This window comes from Symsagittifera roscoffensis, chromosome 3 (assembly GCF_963678635.1).
Source record: "Symsagittifera roscoffensis chromosome 3, txSymRosc1.1, whole genome shotgun sequence".
Classification (NCBI taxonomy): domain Eukaryota; kingdom Metazoa; phylum Xenacoelomorpha; order Acoela; family Convolutidae; genus Symsagittifera; species Symsagittifera roscoffensis.
Window position 1 is genome coordinate 11,815,586 of NC_087064.1, and position 20,207 is coordinate 11,835,792.

Here is a 20,207-nt window from a genome sequence, read left to right on the forward strand (position 1 = left end):
CGCAAGGGGGAAGTCAACCGCAGAGGTCGTCATGGTACAAACCTAGAGATGACATGGACAAGCGCAGATCATGCGCGAACTGCGGGTCGGCGGATCACCACGTGGCTGACTGCACAACATACAAACAAGGCATGAAGAGTCTAGGATATGCACCAGATGAAGAGGACATGAGCCAAATGGAGGAACACGAGTACTATAGTGGCTTAATCATCAAGATAGGCGCAAGATGCTTCTTCTGTAACCAGGAGGGGCACTTCCGAATGGATTGTCCCTTGTTCTGGGAAGCGGTCAAGGACCAGAGTCACCCTAAACATAAGTTGGCATTAGCGGCGGTGCAGAATCAGCGGAACAGGCAAAACGAATTTGAATCGAGGAACTTAGGAGCACCAAGCACGGAATTGCCGACGAAGACAGTGAAAGCTGTATCACATGTTAATGATGCCATAGAATCCGCGGCAGGGAACTCTCTAGAGATAAATTATGAGAAAGCGGCGACGGAAGCAATTGCCAAAGTGAAACAGGATCTGGCTGCGAAAGAAATAGAGCAACGACTAAAGCTGGAGATAGAAAGACAGAATTTTAACGAAGCATTAACCGGATCGAAACAAATACCAGAGGCTGTACCAGGCTCAACGAAGACAGGGAATTGCAATACTGTGAAAATGGTGACAGGTAAACCTTTTGGCATATCGAGAATCGGGGCAAGGATAATGTCGATAATCACAGTGGGCGGCCACGAGGTAACCAGAAACTTGGGCGAGCCGAGCGACCAGACGATAATGCACATTGACGTGTATGCAGACTATTTGAGTGGTATAAGCCCACAAACGACTTCTAGAGCACTGAGAGCACTACTCATGAGAGGGGGCAGCAAGTCGGTACGTGTTAATAGCAGATATACTGAAGATTACGGTCCACACGAGGTGATGCTAAATATAGATGGGATTAACATCTATACCAAGACAATGATAACATGTGACGAAGACCTAATTGGACAAATCTACGTAGGGAAAGAAGAATTGAAAGTGAGATCGATTGGACACTGCGCCATGCTTGAGGAAGATGCAATGCACATCGGGACGGAGGCAGATGTGACAGGGCACGTGCTGGATATAAGTGGCAAAAAGACTCAGTTGCGTGGGTTGCTTGACACGGGAGCAGTCTTGAGCGTTATACCAATCGAAACTTGGGAGAAGATGGGCTTTGACAAAGGTGACTTGATAGACTCGAGAATACGGCTGTCAGCTGCAAACAAAGGGGCCCTACGGGTGCTGGGCAGGACGCCGATAATAGCCCTCAATTTGGGGGAACGTAACCTGTGGATGAGCTTTATCGTGGTAGAAAACTTAGATGAATCTGACCAATTCATTTTGGGCAGAGACTTCATCAGGAATTTCGACGTAACGATTGATTTAAATAACGCAATGTTCAGGATACGGAACCCGGATAGGAGGTACGCAATCAAACCGGTAAATTTAATAATGGCAAATGAAAACAAAGCACCGGTATTCTTGAGTAGGAGGGTGAGGCTAAAAGCTAATGAAGCGGCAATCGTAAGTTTGAGGATGAAAAATTACAATGAACTAAGTGACAACAAGCAAGTGTGCATAGTGTAAGTGACAACAAGCAAGTGTGAATCCTAATAGTCAAAGTGCTGCTGTTTTAGGAAGATCATTTTCGATAACGAAGAGCGGCCTCTGCGTCAGTGTCTTGTTGAATACCCTTGATATACCGATCACGATACAAAGAGGGAGGAAACTGGGATATGCTTTACCGGTTAAAACTCGATATGAAACAATTGAGAATTCAAAACAAAATGAAGTTGTTGATTGCACCAATCACAGGGACAAAATTTGTATCTTGAGACGATTGCAGAAAATAAAAGATTCTTCAGGTCTTATTAAATCACTTAAGTCAGAAACGGATGATGGTCTTTCGAGCTGTTCGAACTTTCCAGATTGACCCACACTAGATGAAATGCAAAATGAAAAACCGGTCCTGCCGGAGATTGAACATTTGAGGGGCAAACTGAAGGATGAACAGCTCGAAGCCATCAAGGACGTACTAGAGCGGAACGAAGAAGTTTTTTCGAGGCATAAGGCGGATATCGGGTGTTGTAATTTCGTTGAGCATGAAATGGAACTTGAGGAAAACGCGGTACCACACAGGGAGGGGGCGAGGCGCATGACCCCACACAAATCGGACGCGTGTAGAAAAGAGATCGAGACGTTACTAGAGTATGACATGATAGAACCATCCAAGTCACCGTGGGCGTGTGGAGTAGTGATGGCCAAAAAGAAAGGCGACCAGTTGAGGTTTTGTTGTGACTTTCGATACCTGAACTCCGTCACGGTGAAGGATGCCTATCCCATACCGAGGATTGATGAGAGCCTCTCGAAGTTAGGTGATGCAAAATTTTTTACGACTCTTGATTTAGGCTCGGCCTTTTGGCAAGTACCACTAAGGAAGCAGGACAGGGACAAGACAGGGTTTGCCTGCGAGTTGGGTCTGTTTCAATGGAAACGGATGCCGTTTGGATTTGCAATGCCACAGCCACGTTTCAGCGGTTGATGGCACACGCGCTGATAGGCGTAACGAAGAAGTATGGCAATCTGGTAATGTGCTACGTGGATGACGTGGTAATAGCGACGCCAACACTGGAAGACCACATTGAGAGACTAGACGAAGTGTTTGCATGCATGAAGAGGTCGGGGCTAAAGTGTAAACCATCCAAGTGCGAGATACTCAAGGACTCAATAAAATACTTGGGCAGGATGGTAGACAAGCACGGCATCAGACCTGATACGGACGCCGTGGAAGCAGTCCTGACCTGGAAATCACCGAAGACAGAGCACCAGTTGATGAGCTTCCTGCGTTTCGCTAACTATTATAGAGAGTTCATCAAAGGCTATGCAGACAAGGTATACCCGATGCAACAATTAATGAGACACAAGGGCAAGAAGTTCACGTGGAACAACGCAGCAGAAGAGTCATTCCAGAGGATAAAGAAAGAGCTATGTGAGGCACCAGTACTGGGTATGCCGACTGAGAAAGGGATGTACGTGCTGGACACGGATGCGTCGGTAGTCGCGATTTCTGGGATTCTCCACCAAGAACAAGAATGGAATGGGAAGACAGTCTTGAGACCAATAGCGTACGGGAGCAAAGTCCTGAGTGACACGGAAATGAAGTACGGAGCACCGAAAGCTGAGATGTTCGCGGTGGTTACCTTTGTCGAGAAATACAGGGCATACTTGGGCAGTGAACCATTCAAGTTGCGAGTCGACAACAGAGCACTGAGCTGGCTGAAAACGTACTCAATGGACCAAAGTTACATTGGGAGGTGGATAGTTCGCCTGGACGGATACAACATGATAATTGAGCATAGAACGCGAGATAAACATCAGAATGCCGACAGCTTGAGTAAGAAGACGGAGTTCTATGAGAGACAAGAGCAAAGAGAAGCAGACAGACCTGAAATCAAAGATGGCTTCTCATTCATGGACAAGGAAACGTACGACAGTCTTCCACTCACGAGATGGCTGGACAAGTCAGGCAAACCGATAGAAGATCATCCTGAATTGCCTAAAGAGCCTCCAGAGAAGACCATCTTGAGGAAGAGCAAGAGGATTCCGATTGAGATTATACTCAAGTCGAAGATCGTGAAGGAGACGCTCAAGGCAAAAGGCTATGATCTTAACCAGGTGGAAGCAGGAACTGCACAGATAGATGATGACTTAATGAGGTTGCTCGAAAAACTATCAGATGATAAGCCCGTGATCCAGGAGAAGGGTACAGAGAAACCGGAATTCACTATACTTCGGAGAAAAGAGACGGTGAACGATACTGACTCATCAAGAGGAAGCGTCACTGACAGCAAAGATGTCGTGCGGTCACTAGTTGACAAAATCCCCGAAGACATTCTGGAGCAGACCAGGGTTAGGAAAAAGAAAGTGACGTTCAAGGAAGATACTGAGCAGCTGGGACCAGGTCAAGAGTCCGGGGAGTGTTCCAGGTTCACGGAAGAAGGAACCGGAGAAGGAAAATTGTCCGGGGAGCGTGAAGGATGGGATGAAGACTTGGATGAGAGCAGCGAAAACCAGGACAGTCTGTGCATGATACTGGCGGAAGAGAAGACAAGGCACCACGACAGGGAGTTACAGACGGATCCATCATCAGGAACGTACAATCTGGAGATACAGGAGATACGAGGTGGTGAGGAACTTGAGAGAATAGCGGTTTCAAGGAAGCCATACAGAGAACTATCATGCAACTCAAACGTCAGAACAAATCTGGTGCCAGAAGATGATATGAAAATCGTGAAAAGGATGATATGCGTGAAGCTGAGTGATGACATCCACAAACCTGGTGAGATGAATGGACAGATCATGGCGCTAAAGGAGCATGTCAAGGCAAGATATAGGCTGTCAGACCTAATAAGAGCCCAAAAGAATGACAAAATGACAAGTAACCTCTCCAAATGGATCCAGTCGGGGGTCAAGGAGAAGGGGGAACTCGAGGAAGACAGCTACAAGATCTTGAGCCAGTTCTACAAAGAGAAAAAAGACTTACTCTACCACACAGCTGATGGGGTGGTAGCATGCAAGAGGAAAGATGAGGAGAAGATATTACACAAACACAACCTCATCATACTGCCACAGTTGTATCAAACGGAGGTGCTTTTCAGATCGCACGACCAGATGGGCCACCAGGGGATAGACAAAGTACAACAAAGGATACTTCACAGGTTTGATTGGCCAGGAATGAGAAAAGCTTGCGAGAGATGGGTGAATGCCTGTCTGGCATGTCTCCAGGTAAAAGACCCAAGGAAGATGAAGTTTCCCCTCAAGTCCGTTGAGAGCTCAGAGTTCAATGAAGTGGTGCAGATAGACCATCAAAAAATCTGCATGACGGAGTCGGGATATAACCAGATACTGGTTATAATAGATCACTTCACAAAGTTGGCGGAAGCGGTCCCGTGCCAAACAGCCTCGGCCGAGGAGACATGTGATCATCTGATAACGCATTGGATATCGCGGTATGGTTGTCCAATGACTTTCCAGTCGGACAACGGCAAAGCTTTTGTAGGGGACTTGACAAAAGAATTGACGAAGAGATCGCACATTGCTCAAGCACACTCGACAACCTATCATCCACAGACCAATGGGTTGGTAGAGAGACAAAACAGGACACTGGTCAACATGTTAAGGGTTTACTGCTCAAGATACATGACGGACTGGGACAAATACCTGCCACAGGTAGTAGGAGCCTACAACAGTACACATCACTCAACTACGGGCATCAGTCCTTTCATGATGTTGACGGGCAGGGAGAGAGCAATGCCTCTGACATTCTTTTACCCGGAATACGAAGAGAAAAAGACGTCGCCTCAGGCATACGTGAAAGAAGCGATCAAAAGACAACAGGAATTGAACGAGCTATGCAGGAGGAACACGGCGCAAGCGCAAATGAGGCAACGCAGGAAATACGACGAAAAAATATTACGAGCAAAGCCATATGAAGTGGGCCAATACGTGTGGGTCTTCCAAAATGTCATACCGCCCAAGGGAACAAAGAAACTACTCAAGAAGTGGAGGGGACCATTCATGATAACGGAGGTTCATCAACAAGGACGGTTCTATCGCTTGAGTACTGGGCGAGCGGCACATTATGAAAATCTGAAGCCTCACGTCCCGTCTCCAGAGGATTGGTGCATACCGAAGGACATGGAGGGTCTTGAGTATCTGGTGGTAGAGCCAGCGTGCGAAGTGAATGAGAAAGGCACTAGAGAGAAAAATGATGGTAATGAGAACTTGAGTTTGGACGACAATGAAAAGATAGGAGTGGAGTCTGATGCAGGATCATTTGTAGAAGAAGACTGGAACGACCCGGAGCAAGACGAGGTGCCGAAATGGATAGAACCGGATCGAACAACACCACCGGAAACCAGGACTGGCAATCGCAAACGCACAGGCATGAGGTACAACAGGTACGGGGACGACTTCTTGATCGATAAGATACAGCCAGACAAATTGGGCGAGGAATTACTGAAGGCAGGCGAACTGGAAGCTGGAGAGGAATGGCAGGTCATTGACGATGGTGGTCATTATCCGCAGGATGATTACTCGACGCCAGAAGTAGAAACGGATCTCGAACAGAGTGAGATAGAGAGGAGGGAGAACACGAACTTGAGGATTCTAGAGTGGATGCGTGATGTCAAAGACGAGAGCCGCGAAGGACAAAGCATTCAGCAAGTCGATGTATCAGCAGCAAATTACATGAAGACAGAGGACCCTCTTTTCGGATGGACGGCAACAGACAGGCCACTGGACATTCCTCAGGACAATTCAGACCCGACAACATCGACGGGGACGTCGATAAATATTTTTGTCCGGGGAGTGGGGGTAGGACTTACCCACACCGAAAATTTGATGATACGAAAATTTGAAAATTTGGTAAGACTGGAACGACCCGGAGCAAGACGAGGTGCCGAAATGGATAGAACCGGATCGAACAACACCACCGGAAACCAGGACTGGCAATCGCAAACGCACAGGCATGAGGTACAACAGGTACGGGGACGACTTCTTGATCGATAAGATACAGCCAGACAAATTGGGCGAGGAATTACTGAAGGCAGGCGAACTGGAAGCTGGAGAGGAATGGCAGGTCATTGACGATGGTGGTCATTATCCGCAGGATGATTACTCGACGCCAGAAGTAGAAACGGATCTCGAACAGAGTGAGATAGAGAGGAGGGAGAACACGAACTTGAGGATTCTAGAGTGGATGCGTGATGTCAAAGACGAGAGCCGCGAAGGACAAAGCATTCAGCAAGTCGATGTATCAGCAGCAAATTACATGAAGACAGAGGACCCTCTTTTCGGATGGACGGCAACAGACAGGCCACTGGACATTCCTCAGGACAATTCAGACCCGACAACATCGACGGGGACGTCGATAAATATTTTTGTCCGGGGAGTGGGGGTAGGACTTACCCACACCGAAAATTCGATGATAAAGAAGCTCAAGGAAGTGAGGGAAACAAGCGGATTGGAACTGGAGGAAGAAGAACCAGAGCCTACTATAGGAAGGAATTTCAAAACGAAATTCGAAATACCCAATGAATACTCGGAGAACATCATGATAACAGATAGCGAATTCATCCTGTCAAACAGGACCAGCGCGATCTGCATCACGGCGGACATGAGTTTCAAATCAAGATTGGAAGCTGACTTCAAAAGAGAGTACCAGAATGTGGAGTTTCTGTTCAGACAGAGACCAGGACTGGGAGGGATGGCAGCGCTTCCACCGTCAGTGGCACAAGTCCCGGGCAAATATCTGTGCTTCCTAGTAACGAGGGTCAATGACAGGAACACAATCGATCCCGAACACGTGATATTGGCACTAACAAGATTACGAGACTTCATGATTGAAAGAAGGATAACAGAAGTCTCAATGCCGGTGTATGACCCGAACAGGGGCAAACTGAGCCCGAGGGAATTGTACGCTATCCTACATGTGGTCTTTGCAGAAACTGAGATAATGGTGTATCTTCATAAGAAGTACTACTTGAGCATCGCCTGAGTCGGATACATGGGGGTATCGAGTCGGGTGTGAGGGAGGAGTCTTGAGTTAGGTACTGGGGTGCGGCGCAGGTAAAGGGATCTTAAAGATATGATTGGCATGACAATTAAATTTTAAAACGAGTTAACGGTGCGAAAACATAAAATGAATCTGCATGCTTTTAAGGGAATTCCAATTGAATTGTTTTAAGTGATATGAAAATGATAAGATTTTAACCATACTGGTAAAAGGGGGGTCTCTAGGTTAGGAACATGACATGTCAAGTTTCAATATGCTTTCTGTTTTCAGATCAAGTTTGAAAAACAAAGTTGAAAATCCAACTATACTCAAGCGAGAAACAGAGAGAGAAACCTTGATTGAACTCGCGATAATTGGCACTTACGGCAAGTATTTGCAAGGGAACATTTCGAGAGAATACTTGAGTCGGTAAGGTAATTCTTGAGCTGGTAAGGTAATTCTTGAGCTGGTTAACACATACCTGTATACATCCCGAAGTCACGAAGAATGGCAGACCGATTATGGAAATCCGTGCTCGCGGCCCTGAGGAAGCCCACTCTTGATGAGCTGTACAGGCGCCTGAGGGACTTGGACTACACCCAAATAGACGAGAGAATGGCGGTGATGCTGAATGCCATCCTCCAGTTGGAGGACCAGGGTGAGTGCAGGGAGTCTGCAACGGAGGCTGTCTTGATGATCGGCTACACCACCGAGGGAATATCGAACCAAGAACAGACCAGATGGTTGTCTTGGAATGTGGATGGAGGAGTAAGGGGTTTTGACTTGGCAAGGAATCCTGGCCTGAATAACAATACCGAATATGGCGCAGGGGAATTCCCACTACCGACTAGGCCAACAGTGAGGTCCACAAGCCAGAGCTCGAGTAGGGTGCCATCGATGTCACGAATGCAACAGACGACCGAGGCATATCCGGATCTAGGTGTTCTAAAGAAAGAGCTCGAGAAGACGCAGAAGGAAAGGAATAAGGCGAACCTCGATCGGGATCAGGCAAATCTGGATCGGGAGAAGGTTCAGCTGGAAAGGGACCAGGCGGTCAACGAGCGAGACCAGGCTCTGAGGTTGCTTGAGATACAAAAAGCTGAACATCAACAGGAGTTAAGGGTGCGGGAGAACGCCGCAAATCGTGATCAACTGAGGTCGGAATTAGACAGAATAGAACAACGACAACGCGAGCTTGATGCACAGAAGGGAGCCAGGCCGAAGGAGCGAGTGGTCACCAGCTCGAGGCCAGAGTCACGTATGGAGGTGGATGAGGCCCCCAGAGCAAGAGCACGGTTCAACCTTGACCGCGAGGCCCGTGAACACATGAGTGAGGGGTTGGAAGTTTGGATACCGAATGACGCAACGTCTTCCTTGCGTAGCCTAGAGACGCAACCCATACGCCCACTGATGGATGTGGAGCTGCCGGGATATACCCCAACCTCGACCTCGAGTGACAGTCAGGTGAGCGGCGGCTCATCGCGTCTGAGAGAACTGGGCGAGAGATTGCGACAAAAGAGTCGTGAGAGTTCGGCAAGACCGGAGCTTCCCCCGACGTGGAGGGAACAGCCGGTTAGGAGTGTCGTGATCTTGAGTTATAAGAAGAATACAGAGGGGAGGTACCACAGGCACAATCGGCTGGACTGGAGTACGGAGCAGAAAGCTAGGAGAGACTGCTTTCATGATGCGGCCTGGGTGCAGTACTTGGCGCCACCCCGGGTACCAGAAGGTGCGGTTCATCTAATCGTAGGGGACAGCCTGGTGCGGGTGTTGACCCGGATCCGATCGCACTGGCAGACGGGAATCTTGAGTTTCGCTGGAGCTGCCACGCCACAGATGTTAGCAACGCTTGACATGCTGGGGATGACCAAAGTATACACGGTGACCCTGATGATCGGGACCAACGATGTATCAAGGGGTGAAGCGAGGAAAATAACAAGGCTGCACGATAAGGTGAGCTGCCTTCTTGAGGAACTGAGGATTCAGATGGACCCCATCCTGTTGACGATATGTACTGTCCCCTACAACATGATGTTTGATCAGCACGCCTTGGAGATGAACGAGAAGGTGCGGAACCTAAACAAGGGGATAAGAGACATCCACCGGAAGAGTGTGCTCCCTGTCAGACTGTTGGACGTGGCAGAGCGCATGGAGAAAGAGGGATTCCCTGAAGACACCTCCAGTGATGGAATCCATTTTGATAGACCGAGGGGAGCAGAGTGGCTAAACGACGTCTTCCAAGAACACATAAATGCGCTGGAGGCGGATCTGCTAGAGACAGCCCAATTCACTTTAGGACCACCTCCGAACCCACCATTCCTTGCCTCAAGGGCCTTGTCTGGTCGCTTGGGACCGATAGTTGACACTAGAGACAGTTCAAGGAGCAGCCAGACCAGATTGCAGAGTGCCACGCCAATGGAGTCTGAGGAGGTGACGTCATCAACACCTCCAAGCTCGGCGATATCCTCAGTGGTAGTGGCAGAGAGCAAACGGGAAAATAAGTCTATGGAGACCGCTCGCTTGAGATATCCTGAGAAGGTGAAAGAACTGGATCTAGAGAGTTTGGAATGCAGGCAAGAATTGGCGGAAACCCTGGGGATCGAACGAGTATCACACGAGGATTTGAATAGGCATCATTGCGTGGACTGGTTGAAAGCTCATGAGGCGCACTTCTCGAGAGCGAAGTTGATGGAGACCACAGACCTGACGGGAATTCCCACAAAAACGATCATGGGACCCATTAACTACAGACCTCTCAAGCTGCTGGGGAGTCCGGGACTTATAGCAGAACCTCCCAAGCACCGAACTAGCATCGCCAGGATCAGGTTGGCAACCCCGGCACAGTTGAAGGTGGTAGACAAGCTACTCAATCCGGGAGGAACGGGATTGCCAGATGCCGCTTACGAAGGCTCGAAATTGGCAGAAGATCCCAGGTACGGGAAGCCCTGTGGGAGTACCCAGGTGGCCAAAACCCTGGCAGTGTATGATAGAGCAGACCCAGCTGCTGCGAGAGTAGTCATTGTGGCGGGATCAGACTTCGAAGGAACGTCTCCCAAGTTGTTCTGGCCGGAGACTTTGATATACTCTTTGCCAGGAGCTGAATTAAATCAGATGTTAACTCTGGTAGTGGCAATACAGTCGGAGATGCCCTGTGAACCTGAGCTGCTGTTGTTTGCAGGGATGAATGATCACCTGCACGCGATGGGACTTCTTGAGCAACTAAAGGGCGATGAAATTCCGACATCGAGGAAGATATGGGAAGCCATTCAAGCGTTGTTTGCGGCGATGAATGAAGTGCAAGAGAATGTTGTCTCGAGATTCGGGTCCAAGACGAAGGTGGTGTTTACCACATCCCCTGGATACGCGAATATGCCACCCGCCCTACAGTTCGTGTACGCGGTCTTGATCCTGATAGCAGAAGGGAGTGAATGGCGGATTCTAATGGCAGCCCCCAATTGGGAGTTGGAGCCATCGAACCTGAGGCTTCGCAAGTCAGAATTGGCGGCGGCATGGGCTGACATATCTCATGCACTGAGGGGCTTTTATGGACTAGCCGACATCCTGATCGTATTAGACGAGGTGCTCTTGCTAGAGATATCGAACTTTGCCAGGCAACTCAAGTTCAGCCCAGTCATCGGGGACGATCACCCGGCGATAAGCAGATTAACGGCCAGCCTGTGGTTTCGGAGTATGGATGTGAAGATCACAAACTCCACCAGCAAGTCTAGAGGTCCCAGTAACGAGAGAAGAAATGTGGCCGAGACGGAAAAGCAATTAGGATCGTTGAAATATCGTTTGACTCAAGAGAATGGCTGGTGGCCATTTTTGACACCAAGGCTGGAGAACGCCACGAATAAGACAAGGGAGGAAGCACCACTCCTCGCGAAACAAGTCTGGAGTTTTCTAGAGAAGCAACTGGAGCTGGCCGAAGTAAGAGACATGACGGTGGCTAGATTTGTCTCGGCCGCCAATGAAGTGACGATTGGAGGGTTCTGGAGAGAGCACGCCAAAGGCGAATTGAAGACTCGGAGGGATCACGAGATTCTCAAGTTTTTGAGTCCTTGCTGGGAGAAGGAATTCTTGGCAGGAATATTCGGTACCACGGCGACTATCTTTGGAGCCTTCGTGCAGGAGATACTGGGCATGCCCATCAGCCTGCTCTTGGCCCTGTATTTGGTCTACCCCAGATACTTGTTCAACATGGGCCCAGCATACATGTTTAGTCGGGGAGTGGAGACACTTCGAGTTGATGGGTACCTGGCACTGGTGCTCTTGACCCATGGGGAGTTGGTGTCGTTTCATCGATTAATGGAATATGGAGAGCCTCTGTCTATGGGGAGAGTCCACACGAGCATTGAAACCAGCTCCTACAAGTGTGCCGCAGGGTTGAAGACGTTGCTAGTGCAATACCTCATGATGCAAAATCGGCACATGACGGGTGAAGATGAGAATCCAACTTCGAGAGAAGAATGGAAGAAGACGAACAGAGGGATGCCTCTGCTGACGGACCTATGCCTGGCAATGAGGTCGGACCCAATGGGGATAATCCGGGGCCTAGAGGAGGTGGTGACCTGCATTTATGGTCCAGCAGTGACGTACGCGTTCCCAGACCCCCTGGTGACAACGTATCGTCACTCTGTAACGCACTTGAGCCTTATCAGTATACTGGATGGGACGGCGTTAAATTGGTGTCAGCAGGAGGTGCTCAGAGAGCGAATGAGCAACACGGTACTCTTTGGAAAGGTGAAAGATGCCGAGCTGATAGTGTACAACTTCAGGGGGCAAATGCAATGTAGAATGGGAGGCAAGCGAGAGGGTCCCATTGAAATGTATCCCAAATTCTGGAACTTGAACCCATTGACGGCGGACGGACGAGAAATCTTGAGAATTCCTGCCTGGAAGGAGTGCTTCACACTGGTGAAGAGGGAGCTGGAGACCATAATGGAGAAAGAAATCCTCCCAGCCACCATGCCTGAGTTCCCAATAGTCAGGAGGATGACCTTAGGAATGAATAGTCCCTTGGTAGTTCCCTCCATAATGGCGAGGATGACGACGGAGGAAATGCAGAAGGATTTCACTGATGGCTGGGACCCCCTGTTCATTGGCTACACGGCGGCGGTCTACTTCCATACCAGCGAGATGAAGGTAAATTCGTGGACGACGCAAGCGAAAAAGAGTAGAGGTTCGCAGCCCCCAGGGTATGAGGTGCGGAAGGTCTTGAGAACTCTAGAGAAGGAGGGACTTGAGAACATGTTACCCATATGGGATGATGGCAGGATGATCGTGATGGAGGGGCACGTCGCACTGGTGGACGACATGAAATTTGCCACGAGAAAATATAAGGCGCCCTATGGCTTGGAACAGGTGGAAATAAGACAGGAAGGAACAGAACTAGATGCAGCAGGTCAACTGCATGTAGCACTGACGGAATACAAAAAGCTGGATCCTACGACACCATCACCACTGTCCGTGGACACACCTGGAGACAAGAGGAGCGGACCCGTTGAGGACCGATTTAAGAAAATTCTCGAGAGAAGGAGACATGAGTCAGAAGAAGAGAGTATGGATGAAACTCTCAGTGAAGCCGGTGAAGACATGGAAGTGGGGAATACGCCTGAACCAGGGCCATCAGGGGAGGAGCTCACCACTCAAGAGCTGTTGAAAGACTTGAGCGAGGAGAATTGGGCAGATACTGCCACACCACCCCTGATTCCGTCTACCCGGAAGGATCTGGAATTGCCATTGGCAAGTGAGACCTTCAATATGGGGATGATACTCTTGAGCTCGGAGGAAAGGGAAAAGAACACTTTCGAAGGGAACAGGGACATATTCCTGGGATCACTGAAGGACGATGCTTGGCAGGAGTTCTTGGAAGAATTCAATCAAGAAGTGGGCAGCGAGACGACGCTGGACAAATTCAAGAAGGAACTGTGGGACACAGTCGTAAGATTTGGAGAACCGCTTCTGATAGGAACGGGCCTAGATGAGAAGGCGAGAAAAGAGCTACTGAGCAAGCTGGTAGAGCTGAGGAATTCACGATCGAAGACTAGAGAAGAAAAATGTGAGGACAGCTCTACTCGGAGACAAAAAACTGTAGATAAAATGGTTGATGATATAAAAAGGGATAAGGTTGGGACTAGTAATATGATTAAAAGTACTAATATCCTTAAGGCTCGAGCAGGGGGGAGGCAAGAGTTGGAAGGAGTGGATGGAGAGGTCGAATCAGTGATGGTAGCCACAACACCCTCAAGTAGAGATGTGAAGACTCGCAAGAGGAAGAGAGAAGTGGAAGGATTGGGTAGTCCTTCAGTGGATGCTGTTTCGGAAGGAAACTTGAGAGAGACGGCGCCCATGGTTTTGGCTAGATGCAAGATGGCGGCATACAAGAGCAGCTCGGAGCTCAGAAGACCACTTGAAGTAGAGAGGGAAATAGAGGTTTCCACCAGTTCGACATCGGAGGAAGACTTCAAGCCTCAGAAGATAAACGTGAAGAGAGGTTCAACGAACGGACAGACATGGGAAGTAGATGTCGGCAAAGAATGGATCTCGAAGGCACACCAGGCCACGGGCAAGCGAGTGACAAGTGATCCATTGGAAAGGAACAAGACGAGGAACACCTCCCGGACGTGGTGGGTGGCCCTTGAAACATTGAAAGAAATGGAGGACTGCTGGAAGAAGTTGGACAGTGGAGTAGCTCGCAAGCGACGTAATTGGGCCACCCAGCAAAAGGCCGAGGTTAATAGAATAGAAATGGCAAATCATCTGAAGAGGTCCTGGCAGAGTTTGTTGAAGGATCATTTTGAAGAAGCAATGAGGACACCCTCATCAGCACCACCATTAATGGCGAATCCCTTCGTTAGAACTGCAGGACAATTAATGTTCACCTGGAGTCTGGTGGGGATAGAGTTGGAAACACTGACCTCGTATGACAGGCTGAAGTTGGGAAGCAAGAAGCTAGAGATGTATCAGGCACTGATGCAACACGTAGCTAGGGACAACTCAGGCTTGAGCCTGGCCAGAAGAAAGGATGCCACGTGTTTCTTGAGATGGATAATGTCGATGATGTCTGATAGCACCATCCTGGCATGCCAACAGAGAACAAGCGCAGGCAAAACCATGGAAAAAAGAGTCTCAACGGTCATCTTGAACGTGTATCAGAGCACAGGAATAGAAAAGGAAGAGGGTTCCAGACTATCCCTAGAGAACCATAGGAAGCTAGACGAGGTACGGAGGTTTTATAATAAGAAGTTCGAAGAAGAACATGATGTTCACCGTAACCTGGCCTCGTCAGAGCAGTACTCGAGAATCAGCGAGAAGGGGGAATACCAATATGTGTCTGGAGTGATGGGAATGGCCTACAACCCCTTCTTAGACTCGGAAGCTGGAGGCGCCCACATGAACCATGAGGTAGCGGAGCTACTGAAGTTTTGGACAGAAAGAATAATGGAAATAGACGCGGTGGAAAAAGAGGGGCCGAGCCTGGGCCTGATTCTTGAGAAAACACCAGAGGTGGTGAGCATACCACGTTCAGACAAGAGAGTTGAAGTGAACATGGGCGATGGAAATGGCTTGTTAACCACGAACTTGGGAGTAGTATGGAAACTATTAAGACCCTCCTGGTGTCCACATCCCCACGCGAGTCTGATCGAGGAAACCACCGAGCGAGTGAGGTTAGCACCAACGGAAGATGAAGATCTGGCAAAGTTGAGTGTGCTGCATAAGCTAATTTCACCTCAGATGCAAGAGCCAGGCGAAAAGACTAGTAATCCCGGGTCAGCAAAGAAATTGGAGCCGGGTAGCTGTCTGGATTCGACGTGTGGAAACGGAGAGCACACCTGCGATGGACGGTCATGCGTTAGAATACTGTCATTTCAAAAAGAAGACCTGGTCACTTGGTTCGAAGACATAACAGAAAGGGAGAAAAGTGAAGTGCAAATAGTAGCGGAGTGTTACGCGAGAACCACGGTGAATATAGCGACAGCTCTCGGATTCTTCTCGAGAATGTGTAGTCTGCAGTCACTGGAAAGACTAGAATCTGAACATCATTTAGTGACGGCGTTGAGCGTAGAATCATGGCCCGGGGTGTTGCAGGTGACTCAAAAACACATCCGGAGCTGGAAGGTTGGTCTCGAGGCGGAAATGGGATTTCCCATGAGCGAAGCTTATGGCTTGCCATTGAACGCGAAATCGCTGATAGGGTCAATGATGGCCAACTTGTGCGGAAGTCACTACCCACTGCACATGGTGGAAGTATCCAGCCAGAGAGTACTGGTGGACAAGGCCTTCTCAGTGCCCAAGTGCGTGAGGTTGGCTCGGATATCGCATCACTCGCACAAGTTGTTGAGAAAAATCAGAGGGACAGTACCAAAAGAATTGAGAGATGACTTGAGTGAAATCTGGGGAGAAGAACTTTTGAAGTTGGAGAGAGAGAACACAAGCGATCACGAGAGACAAAACGTGATCGGAAAACCTGTGGGAAGTGCTCCAAACCTGGAAGATAACGACACGATGCATGAGAAAATGATGGAGCTTGAGCCTCTCTTGGAAGCCTCGGGGGAGCGTAACCTCAGGAGCATTGAAATCAGCCATGGAGAATGCCCATGCCACTGTTTAGCGCAAACGGTGTGGTATCCAGATCATAAGAACCTTTGCCTGGTGTGGGATATGGAAGAAATCCGGTCGATCGGACTACCGGATCACCGACAGAAGGTGACGATCTTGGTAGTGAGTACGATGTTGGCTCTGAGATGGATAGAAGAGAATATAACGAAATATCGGGAAGCGGGGACGCCAACGGCTGAGTCAATATACGCGATAGACTACAGTAGGAGACTCGAGTTGTTTGAGACTGCGTGCAAGGTATTCGCCATACCAACGGAAGTCAGACATGTCTGGAGCCGTTTGAGGTACTTCCCATGGTTTCGGGCGACGCTGACGTCCTGGTTGTACATGACAACGAAAGATCACATGAGAAAACATCGAAAGGAGTATCGACAGTTCCAGGCCGAGATTGGGCCGGAAGCTTTCAAGAGACCCCTGTTAACCCATCGTAATGCAATCACGACAGGATGGAAGAGAGTGGGTAAAATGTCTAGAGACAATACCAAGGCGAGGGAATCGATACTAGAGGAGGACCTGGCGAAGAACGTGAGCTTGAGCCTGCACAACTCCTTTTGTTTGAGCCGGGAATCTAGGGTGAAGGCACTACCCAACCAAGCAAAGAGGTTGCAAGAGCAAAGAGAATGGATGCGATCCTACGAGCAGCTGAAGGCTTGGGAGGAGATTGTGATTAGCTCCGATGATGAAGAGGAACTGTTGAGACAGTTTGCCGTATCTAGTACTTCAGGATGCAGTACCTCCAAGGCGAAGAGTGCGAGATGAGCAGGTGGCTCGAATGGATCTTGAGTCTTGAGAGGGAAAGGGGGGCTTGAGCGTGGATCCGGGTGAAACTTGGATTCACGAAAAAGAAGTTTTAAAAAAGCAAATATTGTTATTAATATACTATATTTATTATATAAATCAAAATGCTGCATGACAATTTCCTGATTGAATAGGACAAAAGAAATTTTAAATGATTGGCTTGGAAAGCAAGAATTCAAGGGTGCAGGTGTGTGCAGATTTTGATTGCTGTTTAGCGATAGTGTGAAAATTTTACATGGCTGTGAATTTTGGGGTGTAGATAAGCTTAAGTCTGCTGCAAACTTCTGTAAATGACCACTGGCACTGTATCTTGAGTAACACTCGGTTTTCTGGGACTCACTGGCAGAAGACAGCACGCGATGAGGACATCGATCTCGAGTCCGGAGAGTATGTGCCAGTCGGTCATATTCGGAAGTTTGGCCTCGAGAGAAAAAAAAACACTTGATTTTGGAGTGAAATTTAGTTTTTCAAAATTTCGAATGGAACCTGTCATGCACGATTTTCTCGCGATAACTGAAAATCAGAAAAAGAGAAGGAGAACGATCGAGTAACAATCGCGGGAAAGTTGCTAAATAAAACGGTGGGAAATTGCTATTCGCAATTTCTGTCACAATAGAACAAGAGTAGAGCTGTCCCATCTAAAACAGAGACGAGAGCATTCCCACGAACTGGATTGTTGTGATTGGAGTACTATTATTAACTGGACCAGAGTGAACCTTCGGTGGAAAGGTGGACAGCTAGAGTGTCCCAATGGTTCACGAGAACTTACAGTCTAGAGAAAAAACTTGTTCTTATTATTAAAACTGACTAACGTTAAACTCATTTTAGTTACTTTATTAATTCTTGAGTTGCTTACCGACTTATTTACTTCCTGGTTCTTGAGCGTGCTACAATGTGAGTACTTAATTTAAATTCCTAGAGTGTGTTTTATAATTGTTATGTTGAGGTAAGGCGAGTTTTAGGTTGATCCATCTGAAATGGATCAAGGTTCCACTGTCTAATAAAAAGTAACTTAACGGATTGTTCCAACCCGGTTTTTAACGGCGTTCATGTATTTTGGGTATCTAGAGACCTAAGTATGGGGACGTTTCTAATTCTAGAGTGGGGGGATATTTTAGTAGTAGCCTTTAAGCTGTAACGGGTCGTAGTCTCATGTCACAAGCGAACCGAACTGGCTCCGACCGATCTTGAGGTAGAAAAACACAAGAGATGGTGTCCCTGACCCTTGAGCCAGGTGTTATAGGGCCTATTTTTCTTAAGCCTCATGTGTGACTGCAGTAGACGAATGTTACAAAACGGAGCCTCTTATCGTGGCAATAACACACGATAAGATCCTTAGCAGTGGAGATTAGTGGAAAAGGAAGCTTCAGTGGGGAAGGAATATTCCGCGGAATCCTACCGTGCCACAAATTGGGAGAGATAAGAACGTTATCTCGAGAAGATTACGGGAGCGGAGGCTTGGTCCCCCAGAGACTGTTGTATGTTAAAGGACTGCATAAAACTAACTTTTTAGCTACTCTGATGCCATAGAACCTTGAATTAACACCGGTATTATTTTATATTTTAGAAAAGTTACTAGAGTATATTTTAGAGTATGAGTAGCTAGAAAGAGGAAAGGGTCAATCCATCTCCAATGGATTTAATATAGAACTGTCACACAATAAAATAGGGTATTCGAGCCGTGTTTTTAATAGCAATCACGTAGTCTGAGGATCCGAGACTCAGTTATGTGGTTGCGCTCGCATGTAAACGAAAGCTCATCAAAACTCGTTTGACTGATGGCCTAAAAATAGTAACTTTTTACTTAGCCCTAAACAGACCAGAAAATCAACTGGCAAGGTCGAGACGGTGAAAAACGAGTAGGATTAAGGTAACTGACGCCTGCCAGTCGTTAATAGGTACTTTTTCTACGCTCCGTCGCTGTGTAGTATTTGGGCGAATGTTACAGTAAGCTGTCATGGAAAGATTTCAAGTTTCTTCGAGTTTTTCTCTGATTTCTTTCTCAATAATTTGATATTACTATGTTTAAGTAATTATGAGAAAAATTGAAACTTTGTCAAAATAACCTGAATTTGATTTACACTTACTACTTGGAATTTATTTCAATTTGCTAATAAAGTAATTTTTTTTAATATCCTGATTTTTGTTTAGTCCAACTGATATAGGACGAGTGCATTTGTTTGGTGTTCAAGATAATTTATGGCCCTCTCTTGATACGTGTAACAGTCGCCTACTTTAGTCACATATGAGGCTTAAGAAAAATAGGCCCTATAACCATTGGCTCAAGAGTCAGGGACACTATCTCTTGTGTTTTTCCGCCTCAAGAACGGTCGGAGCCAATTCGGTTCGCTTGCGACATGAGACTGGAACCCATTACAGCTTAAAGGCCACTACCAAAATACCCCCCCACTCTAGAAATAAAAACGTCCCCATACTTAGGTCTCGGGATACCCAAAATACATGAACGCCGTTAAAAACCGGGTCGGAACAATCCGCTTAGTTACTTTTTATTGGACAGTGGAACTTTGATCCATTTCAGATGGATCAACCTAAAACTCGCCTTATCTCAACATAACTATCATAAAATACACTCGAGAAATTTAAATTGGAACTTACATATCGACGCACTTGAATATGAGGAGTAAGTTATAACTGAGCAGCTTGAGAATTAAGTAATATAACTAAATAAGTTTTAAGGCCAATTAGTTTCAATAACAGAAGTAAGTTTTGTCTCTAGAATCAAAGTCTCTGAATGAACCCTTTGGACACTCGAGTTGTCCACTCTTCCATTCAGAGTCCACTCCTTTCCATTCGAATAATTGTTCTGTCTCAAGTCCGTATTCGATTCTCCTGTTTTCAGGACAAGACAGCTCTACTCTCTTGATATTTCGTATCGAGAAATTGCGAATAGCAATTTCCTGCCTTTTTCTTGAGTAGTTTCCCGCAATTGTTAATTCGGGTGTTCTGATTTCTGACTTTTTCATTTTCAGTTGGTTCGAGAAAATTGAGCATGACAGGCTCGATTCGAATTTTGCAAAATTAAAATTTCACTCCAAAATTACGTATTTCTCAAGGTCAAACCCCCAGACATGACCGACTGGCACATACTCCCCGGACTCGAGATCGATGTCCTCATCGTGTGTTGTCATCTGCCAATAAGTCCCAGAGAACCGAGTGTTGCTCAAGATACAGTGCCAGTGGTC

General features: G+C 47.5%; 1 protein-coding gene across 1 annotated transcript in view; it reads left to right on the top strand.

Moving 5' to 3' along the window:
- Positions 1-1,896: 1,896 nt before the first annotated feature.
- LOC134841450 (vesicle-trafficking protein SEC22b-B-like) overlaps positions 1,897-20,207 on the top strand; it is a 105,128-nt gene continuing 86,817 nt past the window's right edge. The window contains exon 1 of the mRNA XM_063857446.1: positions 1,897-1,906. The gene's annotated coding sequence lies outside the window, so the exon portion shown is untranslated. The remainder of the gene's footprint in view (positions 1,907-20,207) is intronic.